Source organism: Camellia sinensis, chromosome 12 (genome assembly GCF_055761805.1).
Source record: "Camellia sinensis isolate YWXY chromosome 12, ASM5576180v1, whole genome shotgun sequence".
In the NCBI taxonomy this organism is placed as follows: domain Eukaryota; kingdom Viridiplantae; phylum Streptophyta; class Magnoliopsida; order Ericales; family Theaceae; genus Camellia; species Camellia sinensis.
In genome coordinates, this window is record NC_138972.1 from 122552900 (window position 1) to 122580494 (window position 27595).

At 35.3% G+C, this 27595-nt stretch overlaps 2 pseudogenes; both read left to right on the top strand.

Annotated features, from left to right (window-relative positions):
* LOC114256761 (mannosyl-oligosaccharide glucosidase GCS1-like) overlaps positions 1 to 27595 on the top strand; it is a 357500-nt pseudogene that overhangs the window by 170195 nt on the left and 159710 nt on the right.
* Positions 7991 to 14239, top strand: LOC145804352 (MLO-like protein 1; annotated as a pseudogene).

Below are 27595 nucleotides of genomic sequence, written 5' to 3' on the forward strand. Positions count from 1 at the left end.
TTACTTATACAAATTAATTCAATAATACAACTATGGTTTTTCCCAAAATTTACCAAAGTATCCCCAACATATCAAAATACCAAAACTTAGAACAAAACCTATAAAATGGAGTAGGAAATCCCTACCTCGAAGAGAGTAACCCGAATGGAGAAGATGAAGATGAATGCCCAAATACCAAAGTGCTCCAAATTGCCAAAAGTTCAGATTAAATGGAAGCCCTCGACTCCCTCTATCTTTTTAATGAAGGATCTAGGGTAGAAACACACCCTAAGTAGATCAAATCTAAGAGAGAAGGTGAGTAGGGAGATAGAGAAGTCGGACCTAGGGTTTGGGATCAAAAAGAAGATGAAAAGGACTGATCAAAACCCGCTGCTGTAAATATATACTGGACAGGCTCGCTCGAGCGAAGACTTGGTCGCTCGAGCGACCAGACACAGAGAAACTACGCTCGAGCCAAAGAAGCCTTGCTCGAGCCAACAACTCAAAAGCTCGCTCGAGCGAAAGAAAGCTCGATCGAGCGAAGAACTCAAACCCTCAGGTCTGCAACAAGACACACGCTCGAGCGAAGGAACTATTGCTCGAGCGAAGGACGAACTAACTCGCTCGAGCGAAGAAAATCTCGCTCGAGCCAAGAATGAACAGCTACAGGTCCAAATCAAACGCAACCATTCGCTCGAGCGAACAACTCCTCGCTCGAGCGAAGAACCAAAAACCTGGACAGCAACACTTGGTTTCTAAACCCAACCAACCTGAAACAAACCTGCCCAACACATCCTATAATTCCAAATGAGAAAATAAGGGACAACAACAACAACAATTATACAATGACAGAATCCACGGAACCTAAGTCCGGATACAATAATCAAATGTGAAAAGACCGGGGTCGCTATAATGAAGGACGAAAATTAGAGTTGCAAAATCCAAATGAGGGTTGTCCTATTTATAGATGTAGTGGTGGCTGTAGGTTTTGAATTGAATAGGTATGAAACCTGTTGGTTTTGAATTCAAACAGATTTGAATCTGTTGGATTAAAATTCAAACAGATAACAAAAATGGGAAGGGCCTTGTTTGGGTGTACAGTAAATCCGGATCAGGATATTTCCGGTTTAATACGGGAAGGGCCCTGTTTGGATGTACAGAAAAACCAAACCAGTTTAATTTGAATTCTGGATTTTATTTTACCAAAAATAAAATTAAATTCAAATATTTTTGACCCAAAAAGATTAGTATTGGGCCAGACAAGCCCAACCCAACCACACACCACGCACTCGTGCCCAAGCCAAGCCCAGCCCGCCCGCCCGTGTGTGGTGGTTTTTTGAGTCCAATGGGTCTAGCCCATTTTGCCCATAACCTCTCCCTCTAAAACACTTGGGTACCCCTTGGGGCACACCCCAAATACCAAACCCAAGAGTTATAAACCCATTCAAAACCTCCCAACAAATCAATGTGGGACAAGCCATTTTACAACCTAAAGGAATTTCCACCAAAACTCCATTTCCATGGAGCACACTTTGGCTTCAATTTCCCATTCACACGGTACTGGTTTTGAGCAACCAAATATACCACGTGAATCACAACGCGGCATAGAACGCGTTACCACTTTAACCCATGAAAATCGACGCACAGGGCCCACCTAAAAAATAGACCGAACTTAGGAAAAAATTCTGATTTTATCCAGAATTTTATAACCATTTCCAACAAATTATACTTTTGATCCCTGTAGTTTAATTCAAATTTTATTTTGATTTCTTATACTTTAAATCTAATTTTAATTTGGTTATTGTGCTTAAATTGGAAATTGAAATTAATGATTTTGCATTTATCAATCGTACAAAACATTAACCAAATTTGAATAGAAGGATTAAATTGAAATTTGACTTAAAGTGTATGTTTCTTTGTTATTATTTGTCTAATTAATTGTTTATGCTTCTAGTGTTCACCTCACTGTAAGCTAAAATTTTGATTGGAGTAATACTATAAAATAAATAAATAAGAATAAATTTTAATAGTTGTGGATAAACTTCTTGTTGTGTTTTTAAATAAAAGGTTGCAATTGTAAAAAAAAAAAATAAATAAAGAAAACAAGGAGCACTGTTTCAGACGTTTGGGTGGATGACGAGCCAATATTTGGTATTGGTATATATAGATGGGTTGAGGACACTTGAGGGCATTATAAGCATTTTAGTGTTTAGCTTTGATGACATCAGCAGGTTCTGTGAAATGTGTAAACGGCAGTCAAAAAATGGGAGAATCTTGACATTGTTAGATAAAGTAGGGGAGATAACTGTAATTATTGAAACTACATATAGAGATCCCGGTTTTCTCTCCTTTGATTGTTGTATTCCGGACTTAGGTTCCGTGGTGTTGGTTGTTGTATATATCTTGTTTCCATCTTTCAATTCCATATATTTGGGTTTTAGGTTGTGTTGGGCAGGTTTGTAACAGGTTGGTTGTGATTAAGAGCAAATGGTTGCTGTCCAGATTTTGGTATCTTCGCTCGAGCGAGACGTTTGTCGCTCAAGCGAGCTCTGTGTTTTAGATCCTTCGCTCGAGCCAGGGTTCCTTCGCTCGAACAAGAGTTGAGTGTTGTGTCTGGTGGCTCGAGCGAGGAGTCTTGAGCTCGAGCTTGCGTCTGTGTCTGGTTCTAGACCTGAAAGTTGCATTTCTTGGCTCGAGCGAGCTTTCCTTCGCTCGAGCGAGCGAGCTGTATGGTTTGGGTTCCTTCGGTCGAGCGAGCTTTTCTTCGATCGAGCGTGCTTCTGGGTTACAGACCTGAAGCTTCGTATTGTTGGCTCGAGCAAGACTTTCTACGCTCAAGCGAAGTTTCTTTGTGTCTAGTCGCTCGAGCGACCACTCCTTCGCTCGAGCGAGCCTCGAATATATCAGTTGGCAGTAGCGGGATTACACTTCACTTTTTCATCTCTTTTATCTTCAAACCCTAGATCCGGTTGCTCCCTCTCTCTCTACATACCTTCTCTCTACAAATCCATCTAACTCTAGTGTGTTTCTACCCTAATCCCTTTGTAAGAAGTGTGGAGCTTGGTGTGGGCTTCGTTTTAATCCGAAAAAGTTGACGTTTGGAGCATCTCGAGTTTTCACCTTCATCTCCTTTGAGTCTCTTCTCTTGAGGTAGGGATACCCTACTCCATCTTATGGGTTTTAACAAATGTTTTAGTCATTTTGATTAAATGGTGAGTTATGATAATTTTGGGAAAGTTAGGGTTTGATTTGTAATTTATAAAAGAGGGGTTTTGTGTTTTAAAGCTCCGTGTGTATATACGGCTTTGGGAATATGAGTTTGTGAGTCAAATTGGTGGAATTTGGTCTTAGGATCAATATTTGAGAAAAAGCATAATGTCCTAATTGGAGTGATAAATTAATTTGTATAATTAATTTGGGAAAAGTATGGAATTATGAAATTGAATTGAAAATCATGAAATTTGGGAAATTATGAGATGGAATGGTGTAGTTGGATAAATTCATCACTCACCTATGAAAATATTGATGTTATAACGGTTTGATGCATTTATTATCTGTTTAGAAATAACTGCTTTGAGCTATCGGTGGAGGATAGTCATGATTGTTGTACACATTGCATGTTGATTAGGGAAAATTGAAACTAATCACATTGAATATGTCATTGAATATGACGGTTGGAATAATACATCGAATGTGTGTATTGATTGATCATGGTATATGATAAGTGTTTAAATACATTGTATATGTATGTTGTGTAGGAGGAGATAGGGGATGTACTCCATGGTTTGGGAGGAGGTAAGGGATGGACTCTCAAACCTATTTGGGAGGAGATAGGGGATGGAATCCATTGATACAGCAAATCTGTGTATCACTTGAAATATGGAAGTGTTGAAGTATGGAAGTGTTTTAATATGAGTTATATTCTCATGTGAATTGTGAAGTATGTAAGTGTTTTAATATGAGTTGTAGTCTCATTTAATTGTTTGGCCAAGTTCTGAGCCATGTTTATGAATTGAATTGGTTAAATAATGGAAAGTGAAATGAAACACGTACATATTTGTCATGGAACTAGATTGTGTTGTAAGCTGGTTTATAAGTGTTAGCCATTTATCAAATGCTAATGTTTTAGTTATTGCTCATATCTGGTTTAGTATATCTCTAGTGGGCATTGGCTCACCCTATATGGGACATCATTTTCAGGTTCAGGTGATATGCCACCTCCAAGGACATAGCTTGGGAGGCTTAAAGGCTTGAAGATCTTTTTTGTTGTTTTCTTTTTGTATTACATGTTAATCAAGCCAAGGGCATATTTTGTATAAAGAGTTAGAACTCTTCTTTTGTTGAACCCAAGTGTTGACTTAGAAAGTTGTAAGCCCATAGGGCATTTACTTTTGTTGTCAACATGTAATACTTTTGTGATAAATACTCTGATAAATAGATGTACACTTTATTCTCTTGAATATATTGCCAATTCCTTGTATCATGAATGTATGAATTATGGGTTTATTTTGAGGGTGTTACACCACAGGGGAGGTCTCTGTATTTGTCAGAAACCTCAGGGGAGGTAAGTGTAATATACCCAAATAAATTTTATATATATACTTAAGGGTTAATTTCATCATTTAACTAACCAATTTAGAAGTTGGCTAAGTCCTCCCATTTCTATCCCACACCTCCATGAGTTAACCCATATATTAGGGATTACTCGTTTGACCAGACTATTAGTTCGGCCTTCACTTTTTTAACCAAACATTGGACTATCCACTTTGTTAGACATGGAGTCTAATCCCATCCATTAATCCCACCAAACAAACACCCCCCGAGATTGTTTGGTATAGATTATGAAATTGTTTATATATATATATATAATAATTTTAAAAAATTATGTCAAAGTAATTAGTGCAACTTTTATAGTTTATGAGACAGAAATAAACTTGAATAATTTTTAAAAGAAGTTGATTATTATAAAGTAGTTGAACTTGCTAAAAATTGTAACAAAGAGACTTATAGATAACATGGTGTAATGATAATAATTTGAGAGTATTGAGGTCTTTTAATCTACTAATCTGAACCTTTTTCAATCAGTTAATTTTGTATTACATCCCCTCGTGAGACTCAATAGTCTTCTTAAATATATGGCATGCGAAAATTGTCAATTCCAAGACTCATTTTTATATCTGAAATTGGAATTTAGAATTGACTCGACACAAGTCTATGTTGGAAAGTAAGTTAAAAATTAATTTTTTAATTTTTTTGACTTTAAAAAAAAAACGTATAAAAAAATCAAAAAATCAAAAAACTAACTTCCAACCAACTTCCCAAAATAAGCCAGAGTTTAATCGCATGATTTTATATCCCAAACTAAATACAACAAATAGCTAAGTCTTTTCCAATTGAAAACTATTACTGGTCTGTTTAGTGTAGTTTTTAACAAGTTGAATACTGAGAATCATATAGTAGAATTTAAATAGATATTTTTTCTTACTTTTCAATATTCATATATATATATATATATATATATTAATTTATTTAAGCTATTTTTCCTTAACAAACCTATATTCATGAGACTCAATAATAAGAGTGGTGCTACATCCCCCAATATATCACCCCATGTTGGCCTCTAATTCGTGAGACTCAATAATAAGAGTGGTGCTACATCCCCTAATATATCATCTCCATATTGACCTCTAATGAGATGGAAAAGAGAGAATAGAGAGAGATAGAGAGCGAAGGAATGAGGAGTGTGTGTCCCTCTTCATATGGTTATTCCATGTCATTGTGGGTGGATTAGGAATGCTCAATTAGAGCTTTCAAATATTTTTTTTTTTAACATACTTTAACTCTCATTAATAATAAATCATTATTCATAATATATTATATTATCTCTGATTTTGTATTAGTATCCCCATTTTTACAACTATATAATTAACTTACCCTCGTTCCGTCCTAATTTGCCCCTCCCTGATTTGATACAATCTAGGTAGGAGTAGGATATTACAAACGCACCCAAAATCCACGCTCCCTACCTATGCTAATTTTATTATCCCGTCCAATTGACAACTAGCACCCTCAATTTTTTATTTTCAGTTTTTTGTCTTTTGTATACAATATGATGATAAAAATTATTAAATATTTTTGGATTATCATATAACATTGTCTATATTTTTTTTTTTATCTTCATATGACATTGTCTATATGACAATTAATCTCGGCAAATGAGAAAAATCACAACACACATCCATCATTTGTCTTTTAATTATCTAATAAAGGTATAAATCTCCATATTTCAGTCATACAATATTTTACTACATGATTAATTTAGAATATCACATAAATTATATTACATAATGTTTTGAAATTACTAAATAATTACCCTATGATCATGGTTTTTCTACCAAACTTTATGTTAGGATTGAAATTTCAGCACTTCTTTAAAAAATAAAAATAAAAATAAAAAGTAGCATTATATAAATGAATGTAATGTTAGGGAAAATATATGATTCCCCACAAGTAAATCAACCAATGGGAATAAAAACTAATGCGGAAAAATTAAATCAAAAGCAACACAAGAATTTTACGTGATTTTCTCAATGTGAGGTACGTTCACGGGATCGAAATCTGATTCTACTATCAACCAAATAGTTTCCAAATGATTACAAATGAGACACGAATGATCTCACAAAACAACCCTTAGGTGAATTCCAAATAATCACAAATAAACAAGAGGAAAAACCTCACCAAATAGATGAACAAAAGTCTTCAAAATCAGAGTTGAAGAAGACCCAAAATAACAACCCAAATCAGCTTCACGAAAGCACCCAAACAAAGATGTACAAAATCAATTTATTGCTGCTCCACAAAGCAATATACCCGAAGCACTCCACCGAATTAATTGATTTCACGTTGCTCTGTAGCCGCCACACGTACTTTTGTGAAGAACAAACAATATATACATTAGTTATAATATATATGTTGTGAATCTTGGGTTTTGTTTTATCAAAACCCTAGTTGTATCCAAATTGAATTGGGTCTCTACAAAATTAGATATAATATATAAAAATATATTATACCTAAACCAAACCAAATTAAAACTTCTTTAGTAAACCAATTGGGTCCCACACTCCAATAAGGAGGTATACCCAACATGTAAATCACCATGATAGTTTACACGAATCTACATTACTTGTTACCTCTTTTCTCTTCTCTATCCTATTGGATCTTGTTTGATTCTTATGATGATTTTTGTGACATGAATAATTTTATAAATTAATAAAATTTAAAGAGACAAAAAAAGAAACATGTGATATTTGTTTCGTTTACCCATCAAGTGAGCATGAATATGTTTAAAATATTTTGTTTTCAGAATTTTATATTCATATGAATCTGAAATATCAAAACTTTTATTTTTGGTGATACTGTGATACACAATCTAAGTAAGTATCTAACTGCTATGTCTACTTTGATGGAGGACAAAATGGAATGAGTAACACATTAAGGAAAAATAAGTTGCCTTGGCAATAAAAGATAAGGGAGAAAAGAGAGATGGTGGAGGTTTCATGCTTTTTTGCTTTTTGAGAAGGTTTCATTGATAGTAATTTCAATAAAGGGCGGAGGAGATTGATTTCCTTTTAGCAGATAAACAAGCCGTGTCCTTTCACGTGCATAATTCCCTTATTCTTATGCACGCATATAGACAAACACAGACATATATATGCTAACTTACAATAGGCTTATACATTTTTTTATGTTTTGCCTTTTGTTTTCAACAGAGTAACATGGTGGAGAATGATGGGGAAACTATCTTGCTATTCAAGTTTTGAATGATCTGAACAGTGGGTTGCTCAAGCTCTGTTTGAAAGATTAGCAAACTCAAAAGGAAGATTGGACTTGGCTCAATTATATCGGGAATGATAGAACAAGCTGTGTAACCTGAAACTACTAATGACTATTATTTTGACTAAATGTGCAAGCTATTCCTGTAACACAATTTTTATTGTACTTTTCAGCATTCCTTTTCAAAGCAATTTTATGGGTCTGTCACCAAATCAGACTATATTGTACTGAGACTTGGTTTTGTCATGGTAAGTATCCAATTTCCTGTTAGTATCTGACTTTAAATTTCCAGTTTTTTTTTTTTATTGTTACTTCACTGGCATTTGTGTTAATGTTGAATTTATTCCCTGTGTAGATACATTGCAGGGGAAATCCAAAGTTCAATTTTCACAAGTATATGATCCGTGCTTTGGAAGATGATTTTAAGAAAGTCATTGGTATAAGGCAAGTTATAGCTGGGATTTCCTGTGCAAATTGTACAGCTTCTTATTTATTCTTCTGTGTTTGCTGGGTGTATTACCAAAAATAAAATTCGAAAAGAGAGAGGATAACATTTGCAGCTGCTGGTTTGTCAGTACCCAGTGCTGGGAGGGGTAATCTAGGGATATTGTCTCAAAAACAAAAACAAAAAATCTTTTTATTTTTAATCTACATCTTGTTTAATATCTAATTTGGCTTGTTGCAGTTGGTATTTATGGATATTTGTGATTGTCTTCTTGTTGCTGAACGTTAATGGTATGTTACTAGATAAAGTTACTATTAGTCTTTTTAAATTACGTTGCCAAATGTTGTCGAGTGATTTAATTATTTTCTTTTTTGCTTTGTTATTAGTTTCTTTTTTTCTTTGTTTTGGGTTTAACAAGAGGTTATTGTGATCCACTCAATGCTTAGGTTCTTTACTTGGAAGGAAGTAGAGTGTTTTTATTCTGTTTTATTAACATGTTTATTGTGCTTGTAACACTTTATAGAAAGTATTTATCCTACATGTTTTCTTCCTGCCATAGCCGGTGGGTTTCACATAAAATACGCTGTAGTGGCTAATGGGTACTCCATTGAAAGCGTTCTATTTAAATACAAGTCAATTCTAAGTGTTTGCTACTGAATGGGTTTTGTAAATCTCGTTCCAAGATCGATCCTTGTGCAAAATTTGTCTTTTGCTCTCATTGCAATTTCATTTGAGATGCATACAGATGAATGAACATAACATGAAACTTAATATTACATTTATCTGAGTTATTATTACATCGCTTCTATTCATTAATTTTTTTTTTTTTAAATTTACTTTTCAGCTTCTACTTGCTGTGGGAACTAAGCTGGAGCATGTAATCACCCAATTAGCTCACGAGGTTATAGAGAAACACATTGCAATTCAAGGGGAATTAGTAGTGCAACCTTCAGATAATCATTTTTGGTTCCATCGGCCCCCCATTGTCCTTTTCTTGATACATTTCATACTGTTCCAAAATGCTTTTGAGATAGCATTTTTCTTCTGGATATGGGTAAGATGATATATGCTATCGCTGCTTGTCATCTTTTGGTAAACTAGTAATAATTTCTGTGTGGATATTTGTCTCATATGCTTTTATTGCCAGTAGTTGCAATATGGCTTTGACTCCTGCATAATGGGACATGTCCGTTTTATTATGCCCAAGCTCATTATAGGTTGAGAACCATTGCCCCATTTTCACTTTGATATTCTTTCTTATTACAAATGTTTTGATGTGTAATTATTGTGATGCTCTGGGATTTGTATTTATTCTGTTTATTTACTGTTAAAATTTCAATAACATTATCATTTCAGACTTTTTAGGGTATTTGTTCAAGTACTCTGGAGTTTTAGCACCCTACCACTCTATGCCATTGTGACACAGGTAAGGTTCAGTCACAACTTATCATCTGAGTTGCAGTTTAAATTGGCAAAATTGACTGTGATTTCCCCTATTTTTTCCCTTTTTCTCCCATTTTTTCCTTTTTTCTTTTGTGGTAATGAAATGAAGATGGGAAGTTCATTCAAAAAGGCAATATTTGATAATCATGTGCAAAAGGGTCTTGTGGGTTGGGCTGAGAAAGCAAAGATGAAACTGAGGCCTAGACTACACCGCATAAGGAGATGCATTTGTTTTTGGACATTCTTTTTATTTTTTGTTTAGTTGACATTGTAACGCCCTCAAAATAATAACAATAAACCCATCAGATAAGACATGCATTTACATTTAAACTAACCGCATTCCTTTCATTCATTAGAATTTCAGGAAATAAGTATTACATGTTAACCTCATAACAAAATGCCCTACGGGCTTACAGCTTTCCAAGTTAACACTTGGTTACAACAAAGAGTTCTAACTCGTTTACACATTAAGCCCTTGGCTTGAAATTACATGTAATACATCAAAAGTAAAACGACAAAACTATGCCCGCCACTAGCCTCCCAGCTATGTCCTTGGAGGTGGCATGCTTCCTGTACCTGAAAATGATATTCCCATATAGGGTGAGCCACAGCCCAGTAGAAATACACTAAACCAACCATGGACAATGACTAAAACATTAGCAATTGATAGTTGGTCAACACTGATACAATCACATAAATTACATATTTATGTCAACGACTTACAAGTCCCAATTACTTTTCATTTTCCCCTTTTCAACAGATAAGCATGCTAGCTCTATCATCATTTCCACAGATATGTATAAAAACTATATCTTACATTCAGATAAGCGTAAAAGCTATATCCACATTCTCAACAGATATGTATATCAACAATATCCACAGATAAGCATACAAGCTGTATCCACACTTCACAACTGATATGTATATCAACAATATCCACAGATAAGCATACAAGCTGTATCCACACTTCACAAGATAAGCATATGAGCTCTATCTTCACTTCTCTAGACAAGCATATGAGCTCTGTCTACGGAGTTCATCCCCTATCTCCTCCCAATACCTATCCGGTTTAGAGGTACATCCCCTATCTTCCCCTAAACCGCGGAGTACATCCCCTATCTCCTCCTCTACACATAACGTATATAAACACATTGGTTCTATATACAATCACACAATACACACAATTAATGTATTCTATCAACCGTCAAGTTCCATGACACATTCCATTGATTAGTTTCCGTTTACCTAATCATCATGCATTGTCTACAACAATCTCGACTATCCTCCACCGATAGCCCCAAGCAGTTATTTCTAAAACAGAAAATAAATGCACAAATGGATATTCAATCAACATTTCATTTCCTCATTTCTCACCAATTAATTATCCCAATTAATTAAACAATGTAATTAGGTCATTTTCCATAATTACCATTTCAACCCTTAGGTCCCATTTTCATCAATGATTCAACAATCATTCTATTTTTCTATGCCAAACATGCATCTAGGTTTATTATGAATAAAACCCCAACTTTTGTAAAATTACACAAAAGCCCCAAACTTTCACAAATTTACCAAACCAAGCCCAACATCTCAAAATACCAAAATTTAAAGACAAAAGCCATAGAGAGGAGTAGGATATCCCTACCTCAAATTCGGAGCTCCAAGGGAGAAGACTACAAAACCCAACGTGCTCCAAAACCCGTGATTTTCAGATTAAAATGTAGCCCTCGACGATCAACAACCTTTTTGTAAAGGCCAAAGGTGAGTAAATCACTCCTACTAGATCAAAACCTAGAGAGAAGGTAGAGTCTAGAGTGAGAGGCTCAACAATGGTGATTCTGGAAAAGTAAGAGAGAGAAGAGAAAGTGAAAAAGTGATTTGAAAAGTCACAACTTCGGGACTTTAACCCAGGTCTCCGCTCGAGCGTAAAACACCCCGCTCGAGCGGCCACTCACAGACTTCCGCTCGAGCGGCCAACCTCCCGCTCGAGCGCAGAATGCACTCGCTCAGCACTTTTGCAGAACCAGGCCTCCGCTCGAGCTCCCAACCCTACGCTCGAGCTCACAACACTGCACAACAAGATACTGGATGGATGTAATCTACGCTCGAGCGCCAACACCTCCGCTCGAGCGTACAGGCCAAAAATCTGGGCAACTAGTTTTGGTTTCTAAACTCAACCAACCTGTAACAAACCCGCTCAACACATCCTATAACTCAAATACAAAGTAAGAAAGGATGTAAACAAGATAATAAGCAACTACCAACATCCACGGACACATGTCCGGATCACTATACAACAAGGGTAAACCCGGGATCGCTATAGACATTAACATGGATTATGTTTTTGATGAAAACAGGTCTTTTGAGCATCTTTCTTGGAACATTCAACTTTTGGATAGCATGTACTATATGGAGGCTGCTTATTTCCTTTTTGATATCCTTGATAACACATTTTGTTCATTATCCTTTGCTATTCTATATTTTTTTTGCTGTTATTGATTGTGTGCCTTTCTTTTCCACCCTCACCCTCACCCTCACCCTTGGATGAGATTATTGAATTTGCATATAAAAAAATGGCTGAGATGACATTATGATGGCATCATAACTTTGCCTATAAAAAAATAGCTGACATATGATGAGATCGTAACTTTTATGGCCCTGATAAGGAGTGCTAACAGCATTATTTGTGCAATTTGAGGAGCTGTCAGCAGTTTTTTTATGTGGTGTTTGGATTACCTGGACTAAAAAGAAGGTTTTGTGTTTGACCATGTAAAATAGAGTTGTGCTCTTATTAGATAATTTCTATTGGAAGCTTCCTGTAATTGTTATTGTTTATGTGGTTGCAGAGCAAGAAACCTCCTATTGAGTTTGCAGAGGAACTTGTGTAGGATGCTAATCAGTATTAATGGGTTTAACCTGATAATAGCCGATTTGTTCTAAGACCATGAAGAAGATAAAGTTTCAGTTATAGAAGTTTCACCTGGTATTCATGTCTTATCAAATGCAAGCCTTGACTCACCTTGGCCTAAGGTAAGAATTTACACTGTACTTGTTGATCTATTTAATTAATTGCTGTGGCATGCACAATAGAGTTGGTGTTCTGCTAACTAGTGAGTACAGAATAAGAAGCTAAATGTTTGAAAGCTGATGTGTATGAACTCTATGTAAAGTCCTACTGGGTGATGGATATATGTGTGTGTCATTTGCTAACTATGTGGACAGCTGTATTAGCTGTTGTTTGTATTTGGCTAATACATATTAGTCCCTAGCATTGGTTATGTTGGTTCATAGTATGGCATTACATTGTTCAATTCCAAACTTTAAAAGCAACACCGAGAATATAATATTGTGATGAATTTGTAGTGTGGATATTTTGATTACATAAGCATGTGGCCTATGAATGGATTTGAATGTCATGGCTTCATTCACTTATTTTGGGTGAGTGGTAAAGATCTCAAATTCAAATGGGTTAGTGATTAGCAGTTATCTAGTTTAAGTCCATACTCATCAAAAAGAAACAAACAAGAAAGATGGTGTTCATACTTACCCAAATTAGGAAGATACTTACCCAAGTTAGGAAGAGAGAGAAAAAAAAAAAGAGAAGATGATGTTCATGATCCTAGAAAGGATGGACTATGGCCTTCACCAAACTTTGATGCAGAATAACGGCATCTCCTATAGAAGCAGGTAATGAGTTCAATGAGTGTATATGGAAAATAAAGCAAATACTGCAGAATAACGGCATCTCCTATCAAGTTTCCTGCCTGCTCCATTGCTGCAAAAAGACACATTGATTTAAGTATAACAATTTTAGATGTTCATGGCGTGGTATACTTCTATTTATTTTACTTACTCATCTAGATATCATTATAAAGCAAATACTGCAGAGCTTGGTTTCATAGGAATATATCACATTCTATTCTTGCTCTTTCATACTCTTTGTTGTTCAAGGTTTTAAGCACCTGACTAAACCTGCACGAGAAGTTGTTATGCTGCTGCAGAAGATTGATAATGACAACTATCCTGAGGTATGATTCAGAAATTTGTTGTGCTTAGAATCGTCTCACCAAGATACACACCTACCATCTTTACGCTGTTGTTCATTTGAATTTTGAATTGTATATATCCCCCTGAAAGATGGATCACTTTTGGAACTACAATTCTGCAGACACTTGGTCGTATGTTTATTATAAATGCTGGTTCTGACTTTCATCTATTGAAAGTGTACACATCATAACAGAATCATATGTTGGATCAATTATTTTTCATTTTTTTCTCAGGTTCTTTGCAGCAAATTCCAAAGTAAATTGCTTGAGATAATTGATGATAGGTAAATAATTAGAATTTTCAGGATTTAAATATGCTGTTTTTTCCTTGTGCAAAAGTCTAACCATTTGTAACTCTTGGTTATAATTGTGATTGTTCAGTGAGTTGCCAGAATTTCTTGGTGGTAGCTGTACATATGCAGATGAGGGAGGTTGTATGAGGTCTGAGAAAGGGCCATGGAAAGACCCGGATATATTTTCTTTGTTGGTCTAAGTAAATCCTTTTTTTTTTTGTTTGCCTCGGATGGTAGCGTAAAATCATGATTGATGGTGGAGGACCAAAATAAGATGATTGCAACTAGGCATGCTTGATTAGCAAATTGCATGCAGTAGATTCTAAAAATAAATTTCATCCATTATTTAATTTACAGTAGATTCTAAAAATAAATTTCATCCATTATTTAATTTACTATTGACAGAAATTACCAAAAGTTGGCCATCCATGAGTAGATCCACATGTTTGGTTCATAAAATAATTTTTTTGACAAATTTACTTTAGAAGAGACCAAAGGCAAGTGACACTATTTATTTTGCTTCAGTCTTTTGACTAAGAGAAAACAAGATGAAAACAAGAGAGAACAATTTCAAAAAAAAAAAAAAAAAGCTATAGCGGCGTTTTTACAAACGCCACTACAGTGCCAACGGTCATATTTTAAAATAGGAAAATCTATCACGGCGTTTTTAAAACATCGCTAAATACTTGGGTGACGCCATTTTATTGTTATTTACCACATTTAGCGGCGTTTTTAAAAACACCGCCTATGCTAATATAACAACGTTTTTCAAACGCCATAAAGCTATGGCGATGGCCGCGTAGTCGGCGTTTGGCATAAATGTCTCAAAAAGAATTAGTGACATTTTTAATACTTGTAGCGGCATTTTTTAAACGTCGCTAAAAGTGATTTTTCAGCAGTGAGCTTAATAGGTTGTTTGGGAAACTGATAAAATAAAATAAAATAAAAAATTATTAAAAAAGTTTTAAAAAATCATATAAAAAAGTTAAAGATTCATTTCTTTCTTTTTGTACTTCTTTTTGTAAAAATTCAAAAAATTATTCTCAAACACTTTATTTTTTTCACCTCATAATTTAACAAAATTACTAAAAAATCATTTCCTTCACAAGCCCTAAGTATAAATGCACATATATATATATATATATATATTTTCTACACCGATAAGAGCGTCTCAAACTTTTACTTAGATTTTCCATCAAATTTAAATTTGTTAAACTACGCACACTTTTGTTGCTCCAACCATGGCATCAAACCCATACCAAATGAAAGGAAAATAAAAAATTTCATCAAATTGAGGGTGGCTTCATCGTTCATCAAATTTTTATAGATAGCCATTACTTTTGTAACGCCCTAAAAATTAACCCATTATATATCATTGACATGCATTATTTAAAGAAGACAATTTATTAATTCATTCATCAGAGTATTACTAAATAAAGCATTACATGTAACATCGAATAAAATGCCCTACAGGCTTACATGTTTACATGTACTAATAAATAAAAACTATTAACTAAAGGTAGTCTTCTTCAATCCATAAGCCAAACCCTCCCAAGCTAAGTCCTTGGAGGTAGTTTATCACCTGAACCTGAAAATGATGTTCCCATAAAGGGTGAGCCACAGCCCAGTAGAAATATACTAAACCACATATAAGCAATGAATAAAGCAATAGCATTCAACAAATGGTTAACCAAAATAATCAATTACTTCATTTTACAGTCTCATGACACTATTGCCAAAGATACGTTTTACTTTCCAATTTTATCAACATGGCTCAGAACCTGGCCAAACTTATAACAGTGAATCACATATATCATATTCACATCCTTCCAATATCAACAAACAAATGAGACTCAAGCTCAAATCAAACACTTCATACTTCCAAATTGATACACATTTTAGTGCTGTATCAATAAAACACTTCTATATAAATAAGCACACATAAATGTGATGCTAATGGAGTCCATCCCCTATCTCCTCCCAAACAAAATCCGGTTTAGAGGTCCATCCCCTATCTTCCCCTAAACCGTGGAGTACATCCTCTATCTCCTCCCACACACAAAACAATGTATGCAAATGCAATGCTCAATCAATACACATATTTTCTGTATCAATGCCATAGTCAAAATTAATGACTTAACCAATGTGATTAGTTTCAGTTATTCCTAATCCACATGCAATGTCTACAACAATCACGACTATCCTCCACCGATAGCCCAAAACAGTTATTTCTAAACTGAAAATAACTATGTCAACAATTCAATAGACAAATAATTCCAATTACCCAATTACGCTATTTAACCAATGAATTCCCCAATTCTATGAATTACTTATACAAATTAATTCAATAATACAACTAGGGTTTTTCCCAAAATTTACCAAAGTATCCCCAACATATCAAATTACCAAAGCTTAGAACAAAACCTATAAAGTGGAGTAGGAAATCCCTACCTTGAAGAAAATAACCCGAATGGAGAAGATAGAGATGAATGCCCAAATTCCAATGTGCTCCAAATCACCAAATGTTCAGATTAGAATGAAGCCCAAGCCGCCCTCTATCTTTCTTACAAAGAACTTAAGATGGATTCACACTAGAAGTAGATGAACACCTAAAGAGAAGATGAGTTTTGAGGGAGAGAAGTCGGACCTAGGGTTTAGAACCAAAAAGAATAAGAAAAGACTGATCAAAACCCGCTGCTGCGTATATAAACTGGACAGGCTCGCTCGAGCGAAGACTTGGTCGCTCGAGCGACCAGACACAGAGAGACTACGCTCGAGCCAAGGAAGCCTTGCTCGAGCCAACAACTCAAAAGCTCGCTCGAGCGAAAGAAAGCTCGCTCGAGCGAAAGAAAGCTCGATCGAGCGAAGAACTCAAACCCTCAGGTCTGCAACAAGACACACGCTCGAGCGAAGGAACTATTGCTCGAGCGAAGGACGAACTAACTCGCTCGAGCGAAGAAAATCTCGCTCGAGCCAAGAATGCACAGCTACAGGTCCAAATCAAACGCAACCACTCGCTCGAGCGAACAACTCCTCGCTCGAGCGAAGAACCAAAAACCTGGACAGCAACACTTGGTTTCTAAACCCAACCAACCTGAAACAAACCTGCCCAACACACCCTATAATTCCAAATGAGAAAATAAGGGACAACAACAACAATTATACAATGACAGAATCTACGGAACCTAAGTCCGGATGCAATAATCAAGTGGGAAAAGACCGGGGTCGCTATAACTTTTGCAAAGGCTTCACCATACACCAGATGACCGGCCGATTGTCCTCCCGATCAACTGATTGTTTGATGAAAATTTACGTAAGTCGGATGACCTCCTGGCCAACCAGTTGTTTGATAAAAATTAAAAAATTAGCATTGGAACACATAGTATCATATGAAACTTTTCATTAATTTTTTATTCAAATTTAATATTAAATTTTTTTTTGAGTAAGCATTAGAGATACTCTAATAGCTGTCTAATTGTCTAGCACATGATCTGGGTGCCCATTATCCCCCCAATACAGCCAAATGGAAAAAAGAAAAGCAACTCAATGAGGGCACAAAGAGGAACATACCTATACATACATGGTTATTGGAGACGGGAGAGAGAAAGAGAAGAGAAGAGAAGAGAAGAGAAGATGGGCTGGTTCATCTCCAAATTACAACAACATTATTTTTATTAGAATGGCTTTAACCCAGATTGATTTTGTTATATAAATATATGAAAACAATTTTATCTCATATTCTTGTGAGCTTATTTTAATTGTCTCGAAATTATATATTTGATTATTTAAAACTAACTTTTTAATTAATTAATGTGTATTTGATTTTGTTATTGAGCCAAATAAAATAAGATTGAATATATATTTAGCTTTGGTTGTGAACCTTGGAAGAAAAAAAAGATAAAAAAGGAAGGTCATGTTGGGTTGGGGAAAATTCAAACCCATTAGGAGATAGAGATGTTAGTACCCATGGGGAATCGGGAATAGGGAAAAATTATTATAGGGGAATGGGGATGGGGAATTAACATCCATCCCATTAACCCTCATTACCATCCCTAGCGATAGAGAGGGAGAGAAGAGAAGTAGAAAATAAGAAGAGGGAGAGGGAGAGAGATGCTGAAGAGAGAGAGAGGCGCTGGTTTGTTTAGGGTTTGGTTTGGAAACAAAATATATATGTATATAAATATGGTTATTGGTCATTTTACACAATTTGTGACTAAATATTTTGGTCACCAATTAGTTTTATAAATCCCACCAAAATTTGAAATGTCTCCCTCCAAAAATTTTAGTTTTTTGGCAACTAAAATTTTTTCTAGTCGCTAAAAATAAATTTTTGTCAACCAAACTTTTGGTTGCCAAAGATAAAAATTAATTTTTTTATTTTTTATTCTGCGACTAAAATATTTTTTAATCGCTAAAAATAAATTTTTGGCGACCAAACTTTTGGTCACCAAAGATAAAAAGTAATTTTTTATTTTTCATTCGATGACTAAATAATTTTAGTAGCCAAAACTAACTATACAGTGACTAAAAAATAATTTTTTGGCGAACAAAGATAAAAAAGTAAATTTTTGTTTTTTATTCGGCGACTAAATAATTTTATTAGCGAAAACTAACTATACAGCGACAAATATTTTTTAGTCACTAAACATAAATATTTGGCGACCATGCTTTTGGTCGCCAAAAATAAAAAGTTAATTTTTGTTTTTTTCAGAGACTAAACAATTTTAGTAGTCAAAACTAACTATGCAATGACTAAAATATTTTTTTAGTCGCCAATTGTGGCAAATTTAGCGACTAAATTTTTTTTAGTTGCCAATTGTGGTATTTTTAGCGACTAATTTTTTTTAGTCGCCAATAATCAATATACCCTGACTAAAAAAAATTAGCAGCTAAATATTGTACTTTTACCACTAATATAATTTTTGGTCGCCAATTCCACAACTTTTGACGACCAAAATATTTTTAGTCAGCAAAAGTGGTCACCAAAACTGTATTTTCTTGTAGTGTATAGTTACAAAAAATTTAAACCTTATTATGATCACACAAGATTTGTGTGACTAACTGGTTCATGTGAATTAGACCTTGGCTAGTTTGACTAATTAACCCCAAATTATTTAGTGTTTTATGATCAATACAAGTCTTTTAGTTTTGTCAAGTTAAAAGAAGTAGCAATATGAAATATGAACTTCTGAAGAACCATTAAAATACCAAAAGGATGGACAAGCATGAGAGAGTATGGCCAAGAATTGGTTTCATAAAAATAAAAATAAAAGAAAAATTTTGATATGCAAATAAAAATTTGTACAAAATAATGTCATAGATTTGAATTTGTTCATTTCAAAAAAAAGAAAAAAAAAAGAGAAAAAAGGAGACCAATATTAAACTGATTTATTATTTTAAAAATGTCGTTGACATAGATGAAATGCATCAATATATGATAATGACATTTTTAAAATAATAAGTTAGGTCTTTTGGTTTAAAATCACTGATACAAATTTGTATGACATCTTTAAAATAATAAGCTAGGTCTTATAGTTTAAAATGAATTGATATAAATCTCCAAAATCATATTCTATATAAGTGATTTTTTGTTTCTTTTTTTTTTTTTTTTTTTTGGTATACTCCTTATGTTTATATATTTGTCCAATATACAAAGAATATAGGATATCAAACAAACAACATAGTAAAATCAATTATGGATTCAAAATTTATTGATTCAGTTCCACCCATGAGCTAGTTGGTATTTCAACTAAAAATGAAAGGATAAAAAATAATACATCAATATAAATTTTTTTAAAGACCCATTTTTATATCCGAAAATGGAATTAAGAATTGACTAGATACATAGTCTAATCACATGATTTTATATCCCAAACCAACACAATAAAAAACTAAATTATCATACAATTAAATTTTGAAAACTTTTCTAATTTCTTTTTCTCCCCCTTATGTACATGACATTTCTAATTTTCAATTAATAATATTATTGGGCTGATTATCACTAGATACCACATATTTTTAGCAAGTTCTAGATGCTGAAAGGTTCTGCATTGTACTCACCATACAAAGCTTAGACCAAACTGTGAAAATTTTGTTTTCAATCCAAACAAAGCCATAACAAAAATCTCTTCTCAACAAAGGCCATATGATGGGCAAATTTTGATTCACTGTTACTGTGGCATATATTGACCCCAATTCATTGAACAAAAACAATTTTGAATTCATACTACTAGGTCTCACTGTTATACACAAGAAGCAATGAATCACTAGTCCTTACAATTTTCGGAACGGCGTTGCCTTGCTCAGCTCCACACACAATTTCTCCATGTGACAGCCAATGGCCTGTCGCTAAAGTTTTAATATTCGATGCATCTTTGCTCTACAACCATTCCCTTGACATTGACAACCCTACCCTAAAAACATATCTAGATGACAGGTTTGTTTGTCTACCAAATTAAACCTAGAACAGCCAAACTAAGCAAAACATATTAGCAAACTGTAGTTTGTGAAAGGGTGGAGGGGAGAGAGAACTGAGCAATTACTTCCATAAATCCAAAATTCAAACGCAGCCTAAAGAGTTTCATTGTTCTATGTCCAGGTACATACTATAACAAAAAGGGAGTATAAAATAAAAAAATGGAGTAGAAAAATAATTTCGAAGTGATGGAAGTACAAGTGATTTTTATGCATTAGATTGTGCAGGTCTATCTTGTACCTTCATCACTTTGAAATTATTTTTTTCTACTCTCCACTTCTTTGAAATTTTCCCTAACAAAAATATCTTCCTGCAATGCACACTCTAAAAGAGTATGTTTTTCATCTCAAACTGTTCGCATACACGAAGACAAAATGCAGAGATAAAAGAATTAAGAAAAGAAAGAACCAACATCATGCATGCATGTTAAAAGGTTAGCATGCATGGCTACTTTGTGACACACCTCCCCTCCTATTCATACATGAAAACAAAAACAATTCTCAATCAGATCACTGGCATGCTAACCAAAGAAAATAGCAGCAATATTGCATAAACAACCAAGAATGAAAAAAATAATCCCTAATTCCTACACCTTTAACCGCGCGTTGTTAATCTGCTATCTGCTGCACCTTCTTTTCTAACATTGATGTCCCCTTAAAAATTGTCAGCTGGAGGTTCCTTGTATACTTCAATAACTGCTCAGACATGTTTATATCAGTTAGTACTAAAGCACTGGCTATGAACATAAACATGGGACACAAATAGTACCGAAGTCGATGCCCAATTAAACCATGAAAGTACTCATTTTGCCAACACCCTTTTTCAGAGTGGAAATGTAAATTTTTTTTTTCCTTCTTAAAAGAAAAAAGAAAGAATTTATAGTAACATCTTCACTTGTATAAATATGTAGTTGTTTCAATCCTATCTCATGGCATACATGCAGTGGTAAAGCCAAGAAATTAAATCAAAGAGGGCACTTATTAATTATAACATTGAAAATTTTTACAAAAATATTTCACATAAATTTTTATGATTGACTTCAAGAAAGATAAATAAATAAATATATATATATATATATATATATTATTTGTAACTAGTATATCATGGACAATATAAAAAAAATCATGGAGATAAGTTTTAAAATAAATTATATAATAATAAAGTAATTTTTTTATAAAAAGTTTAGTAAAAATTCAATATAATAGTAATATCACGTCATCATTGACATATGATATTACCAATCAATAGTAAAGAAACATATAGAGGATGAACCCCAAATGTCAAATGTAACTAACAATTCAATAAATTTCATATCCTCATTGAGATTAATTATAATTGTATGTCAATAATGATAGACATCGCCATTGTATTGAAATTTTCATAACTAATAATATGACTTATCATAATATCTTTATTTTCAATAAAAAAACAACCATTATTATTCTCATTATTTTAAAAATGTCATTAATATTTCACTCTAAATAATATTTTATAATTTTTTTATTTAAAATATTTTTTTTATGTTTGCAAAAAAAAAAAAAAAAAATTATTCCAAAACCCAGGGGAGGCACGTGACCTCCCTTGACCCATTGTGGCTCTGCCACTGCATACATGTTATGTACCTCCTTTCGAGGCATACAAAATTGTAGAGTTGCGCATTAACTCAAAATTGAAGCAAATGTATTTTAAGGTTGACACTGTAAAGAAAGAACCTCAAACAGTGCCCGATCGGGAAAGACAAGATTTGGTAATTAACAAAATGTGATTTATTGATCACTTTGATAACTAACCCATATCATCTAAAACCACAAAATCTATGTTCTTCCCTTACCCAATTATAAAATGGCAATGAAAAGATCTAGCTACACATCTCTGGTCAATGCACTGACCAAAGTAACTAATATGCGGTGCCAAATACCGAGTGTAGCATAGAATGCATTCCCATTGTATTTTCCATGCAGACTAGAGATTCTATAAGTTTAAGGTAAAAACATGGGAGAAAAAAATTTGAGCCATTAATTAAGTTGTAGAAGAGCATTACCCTTTCATCACTCATCCTTCTGAAACCTAATTTTTTTCGTCCAGATTGATTCAGCTTCCTCAGCAACAGGGAGTACCAGGTTTTCAACATTTAGGGAATAGAATAGGCTCTCTATAGCGATCCCGGGTTTACCCTTGTTGTACAGTGATCCGGACATGTGTCCGTGGATGTTGGTAGTTGTTTATTATCTAGTTTGCATCCTCTTTACTTTGTATATTGAGTTATAGGATGTGTTGGGCAGGTTTGTTTCAGGTTGGTTGTGTTTGGGAGCCTAGTGTTGCTGCCTAGATTTTTGGACCTTCGCTCGAGCCAGGAGTTTGTCGCTCGAGCGAGAGTGAGGTTCGTGTCTGGTGGGTCGAGCCAGGGTGGCTTCGCTCGAGCGAGTGTTGCGTCTGGTTCTGGACCTGAGAGTTGCCTTTCTTGGCTCGAGCGAGCTTTTCTTGGCTCGAGCGGTCTGGGTTTTTCTTCGCTCCATCGAGAACTTCTTGGCTCGAGCGAGAGTTTTCTGTGTCTGGTCGCTCGAGCGACCAAGTCTTCGCTCGAGCGAGCGTGTTTTATATCAGCGGACAGTAGCGATTTTGAACTTCACTTTTTCACTTCTTTTTTTGATCAAACCCTAAATCCGAGACCCACCCTCTCTAAACTTACACTCTCTCTAAGATTTGATCTCCCTAGAGTGTGAATCTAGCCTAGGGTCTTTGTTAAAAAGATAGAGGGCGTTGAGAGCTTCGTTCTAATCTGAAAAAGTTTGGTTTTGGAGCACGTTGATCTTCGAGTCTTCATCTCCTTTTTGGCATAAACTTTGAGGTAGGGATATCCTACTCCTCTCTATGGATTTTGTCTTTAAATTTTGGTATTTTGAGATGTTGGGCTTGGCTTGGTAATTTTGTGAAGGTTTGGGGCTTTTGTGTAATTTTACAAAAGTTGGGGTTTTATTCATAATAAACCTAGATGCATGTTCGGCATGGAGAAATGGAATTGATGCTAAATCATTGATGAAAATGGGACCTAAAGGTTGAAATGGTAATTATGGAAAAAGGCCTAATTACATTGTTTGATTAATTGGGATAATTAATGGTGAGAAATGAGGAAATGAAATGTTGATTGAATATCCATTTGTGCATTTATTTTCTGTTTAGAAATAACTGCTTTGGGCTATCGGTGGAGGATAGTCGTGATTGTTGTAGACAATGCATGATGATTAGGCAAACTGAAACTAATCAATGAAATATGTCATGGAACTTGACGGTTGATAGAATACATTAACTGTATGTATTGGGTGATTATATATAGAACCATTGTGTTTGTATACGTTATGTGTAGAGGAGGAGATGGGGGATGTACTCCGCGGTTTAGGGGAAGATAGGGGATGTACCTCTAAACCGGATAGTGTTGGGAGAAGATAGGGGATGAACTCCGTAGATACAGCTCATATGCTTGTCTAGAGAAGTGAAGATAGAGCTTATATGCTTATCTTGGTAAAGTGTGGATACAGCTCATATGCTTATCTGTAAATGTGGGATATTGTTGTTATACATATCTGTTGAGAATGTGGATATATATAGCGACCCCGGTATTTTCTCATTTGATTATTGTATCCGGACTCAGGTTCCGTAGATTCTGTCATTGTATAATTGTTGTTGTTGTCCTTTATTTTCTCATTTGGAATTATAGGATGTGTTGGGCAGGTTTGTTTCAGGTTGGTTGGGTTTAGAAACCAAGTGTTGCTGTCCAGGATTTTGGTTCTTCGCTCAAGCGAGTAGTTGGTCGCTCGAGCGAGAGATGGCGTCCAGTATTGACCTGTAGCTCTGCATTCTTGGCTCGAGCGAGATTTTCTTCGCTCGAGCGAGTTAGTTTGTTCTTCGCTCGAGCGATGGTTCCTTCGCTCGAGCGTGAGTCTGATTACAGACCTGGGGATTTGAGTTCTTCGCTCGATCGAGTTTTCTTTCGCTCGAGCGAGCTTTTGGGTTGTTGGCTCGAGCAAGGTTTCCTTGGCTCGAGCATAGCTTTTCTGTGTCTGGTCGCTCGAGCGACAAAGGCTTCGCTCGAGCGAGCCTGTCCAGTTTATATATACAGCAGCGGGTTTTGATCAGTCCTTTTCATCTTCTTTTTGATTCCAAACCCTAGGTCCGACTTCTCTCTCTCCCTACTCACCTTCTCTCTTAGATTTGATCCACTTAGGGAGTGTTTCTACCCTAGATCCTTCATTAAAAAGATAGAGTGAGTCGAGGGCTTCCATTTAATCTGAGCATTTGGCGATTTGGAGCACTTTGGTATTTGGGCACTCATCTCTGTCTTCACCATTTGGGTTGTTTTCTTTGAGGTAGGGATTTCCTACTCCATTTTATAGGTTTTGTTCTAAGTTTTGGTATTTTGATATGTTGGGGATACTTTGGTAAATTCTGGGAAAAACCCTAGTTGTATTATTAAATTAATTTGTATAATTAATTCATGGAGTTGGGAAAAGATAGTTTAATTCATGGAATTGGGGAATTCATTGATTAAGTGGCGTAGTCGGATAATTTGAATTATTTGTCTATTGAATTGTTGACATAGTTATTTTCAGTTTAGAAATAACTGTTTTGGGCTATCGGTGGAGGATAGTCGTGATTGTTGTAGACATTGCATGTGGATTAGGAATAATTGAAACTAATCACATTGGTTAAGTCATTAATTTTGACTATTGCATTGATACAGAAAATACGTTTATTGATTGAGCATTGCATTTGCATACATTGTTTTGTGTGGGAGGAGATAGGGGATGTACTCCACGGTTTAGGGGAAGATAGGGGATGGACCTCTAAACCGGATTGTTTGTTTGGGAGGAGATAGGGGATGGACTCCATTAGCATCACTTTTATGTGTGCTTATTTATATAGAAGTGTTTTATTGATACAGCACTAAAATGTGTATCAATCTGGAAGTATGAAGTGTTTTGAATTGAGCTTGAGTCTCATTTGTTTGTTGATATTGGAAGAATGTGAATATGATATATATAATTCACTGTTGTAAGTTCGGCCAGGTTCTGAGCCATGTTGATTAAGTTGGAAAGTAAAATGTATCTTAGACAATAGTGTCATGAGGCTGTAAAATGAAGTAATTGATTATCTTGGTTAACCATCTGTTGAATGCTATTGCTTTATTCATTGCTTATATGTGGTTTAGAATATTTCTACTGGGCTGTGGCTCACCCTTTATGGGAACATCATTTTCAGGTTCAGGTGATAAACTACCTCCAAGGACTTAGCTTGGGAGGGTTTGGCTTCTGGTTTGAAGAAGACTACCTTTAGTTAATTGTCTTTATTTATTAGTACATGTAAACATTCAAGCCTAGGGCTTTTCTTGTTTTGAGTTAGAACTCATATTTTTGTATCCAAGTGTTGGCTTGGAAAGATGTAAGCCTGTAAGGCATTTTATTCAATGTTGCATGTAATGCTTTATTTAGTAATACTCTGATGAATGAATTAATAAATTGTCTTCTTTAAATAAGGCATGTCAATGATATATATAATGGGTTAATTTTGAGGGCGTTACAATATAGCTTATATGCTTATCTGAATGTGGGATATAGTTTTTATACATATCTGTGGAAATGATGATAGAGCTAGCATGCTTATCTGTTGAAAAAGGGAAAATGAAAGGTAACTTAGACTCATAAGTTGTATGACATAAATGTGTAATTTATGTGAATGTATCTGTGTTAGCCATCTATCAATTGCTAATCTTTTAGTCATTGTTCATGGTTGGTTTAGTGTATTTCTACTGGGCTGTGGCTCACCCTATATGGGAATATCATTTTCGAGTACAGGTAGCATGCCACCTCCAAGGACATAGCTGGGAGGCTAGAGGCGGACATACTTTTGTCGCTTAACTTTTGATGTATTACATGTAACTTCAAGCCAAGGGCTTAATGTGTAAACGAGTTAGTACTCTTTTGTTGTAACCAAGTGTTAACTTGGAAAGCTGTAAGCCCGTAGGGCATTTTGTTTTGATGTTAACATGTAATACTTATGTAATGGAACTCTAATGAATAAAAGTATGTGGTTAGTTTATATGTAAATGCATGTCTTATCTGATGGGTTTAATGTTGTTATTTTGAGGGCGTTACAACTTGGTATCAGAGCGTACCGGGTTCGAATACTTTGGGTACGTGGGAAGTGATTAGTATCACAATGGGTTTGTCTCGCTTGATAGAGACTTAGATGTAGTATCATATGCTATGTGTTTACTTGATAACATGCTTATGTGACTATGTGGGTATGGGATTTAATTTCTAGGATGTTTATTGGATCCTTGAGTTCCTGGGAGTCTTGTTGGAAAAGCACTTGATCAATGCTATTTCTAACCGGAACTCTAGTAACGCCTCGGGACTATCATTATCCGGAAATGAAATTCGTAAGTGTTTATGTGTTTATGTGCTTATGTGGAGTGAATTACAGTTGTCCATGCATTAGGACGTGAGTGTTTAGTTTCGGCACATTTGTGAATGTGCTAATGTTCTGTGTTACCTTTATTAGGATGTCAGGACGAGGAAGAGGTGCTAGGCATGGTAGACCTGCGAGGCAGGAAGCACCGTTACCGGGTGAGATTCCGGCAGTGCAGGAGGGAGTTGGTCAGGCCAATGTGGCCGAGCCAGTGGGTCAGCAGGCCATGGGTGCCTTGGCCAGAGAGATAGCAGGGGCTTTGGGTATTCTCAGAGTGGGGAATCAGGCCGCTGAGGCAGGGCCTTCTTTCTTGAAGAGGGAGTTCTTCCGGTCTAATCCGGATGAGTTTGTCGGGGATCCGAAGGAGCCACTGAAGGCTGATGAGTGGCTAGAGCAAATGAATAAGACGTTCGAGATGCTTGGCATCGAGGACGGAGCACTGAAAGTGACCTTGGCATCCTTCCAACTGAAGGGAGATGCGGGTCAATGGTGGAAGTACGAGAAGGCTCGTGTTGGTGGTACTTGGGAGGCGTTTATAAATGCTTTTCAGGAGAGGTTTTTGTCTGCAGCAGCTAGGGAGAAGCTGAGCGATCAGTTTAGCTGGCTTAATCAGCAG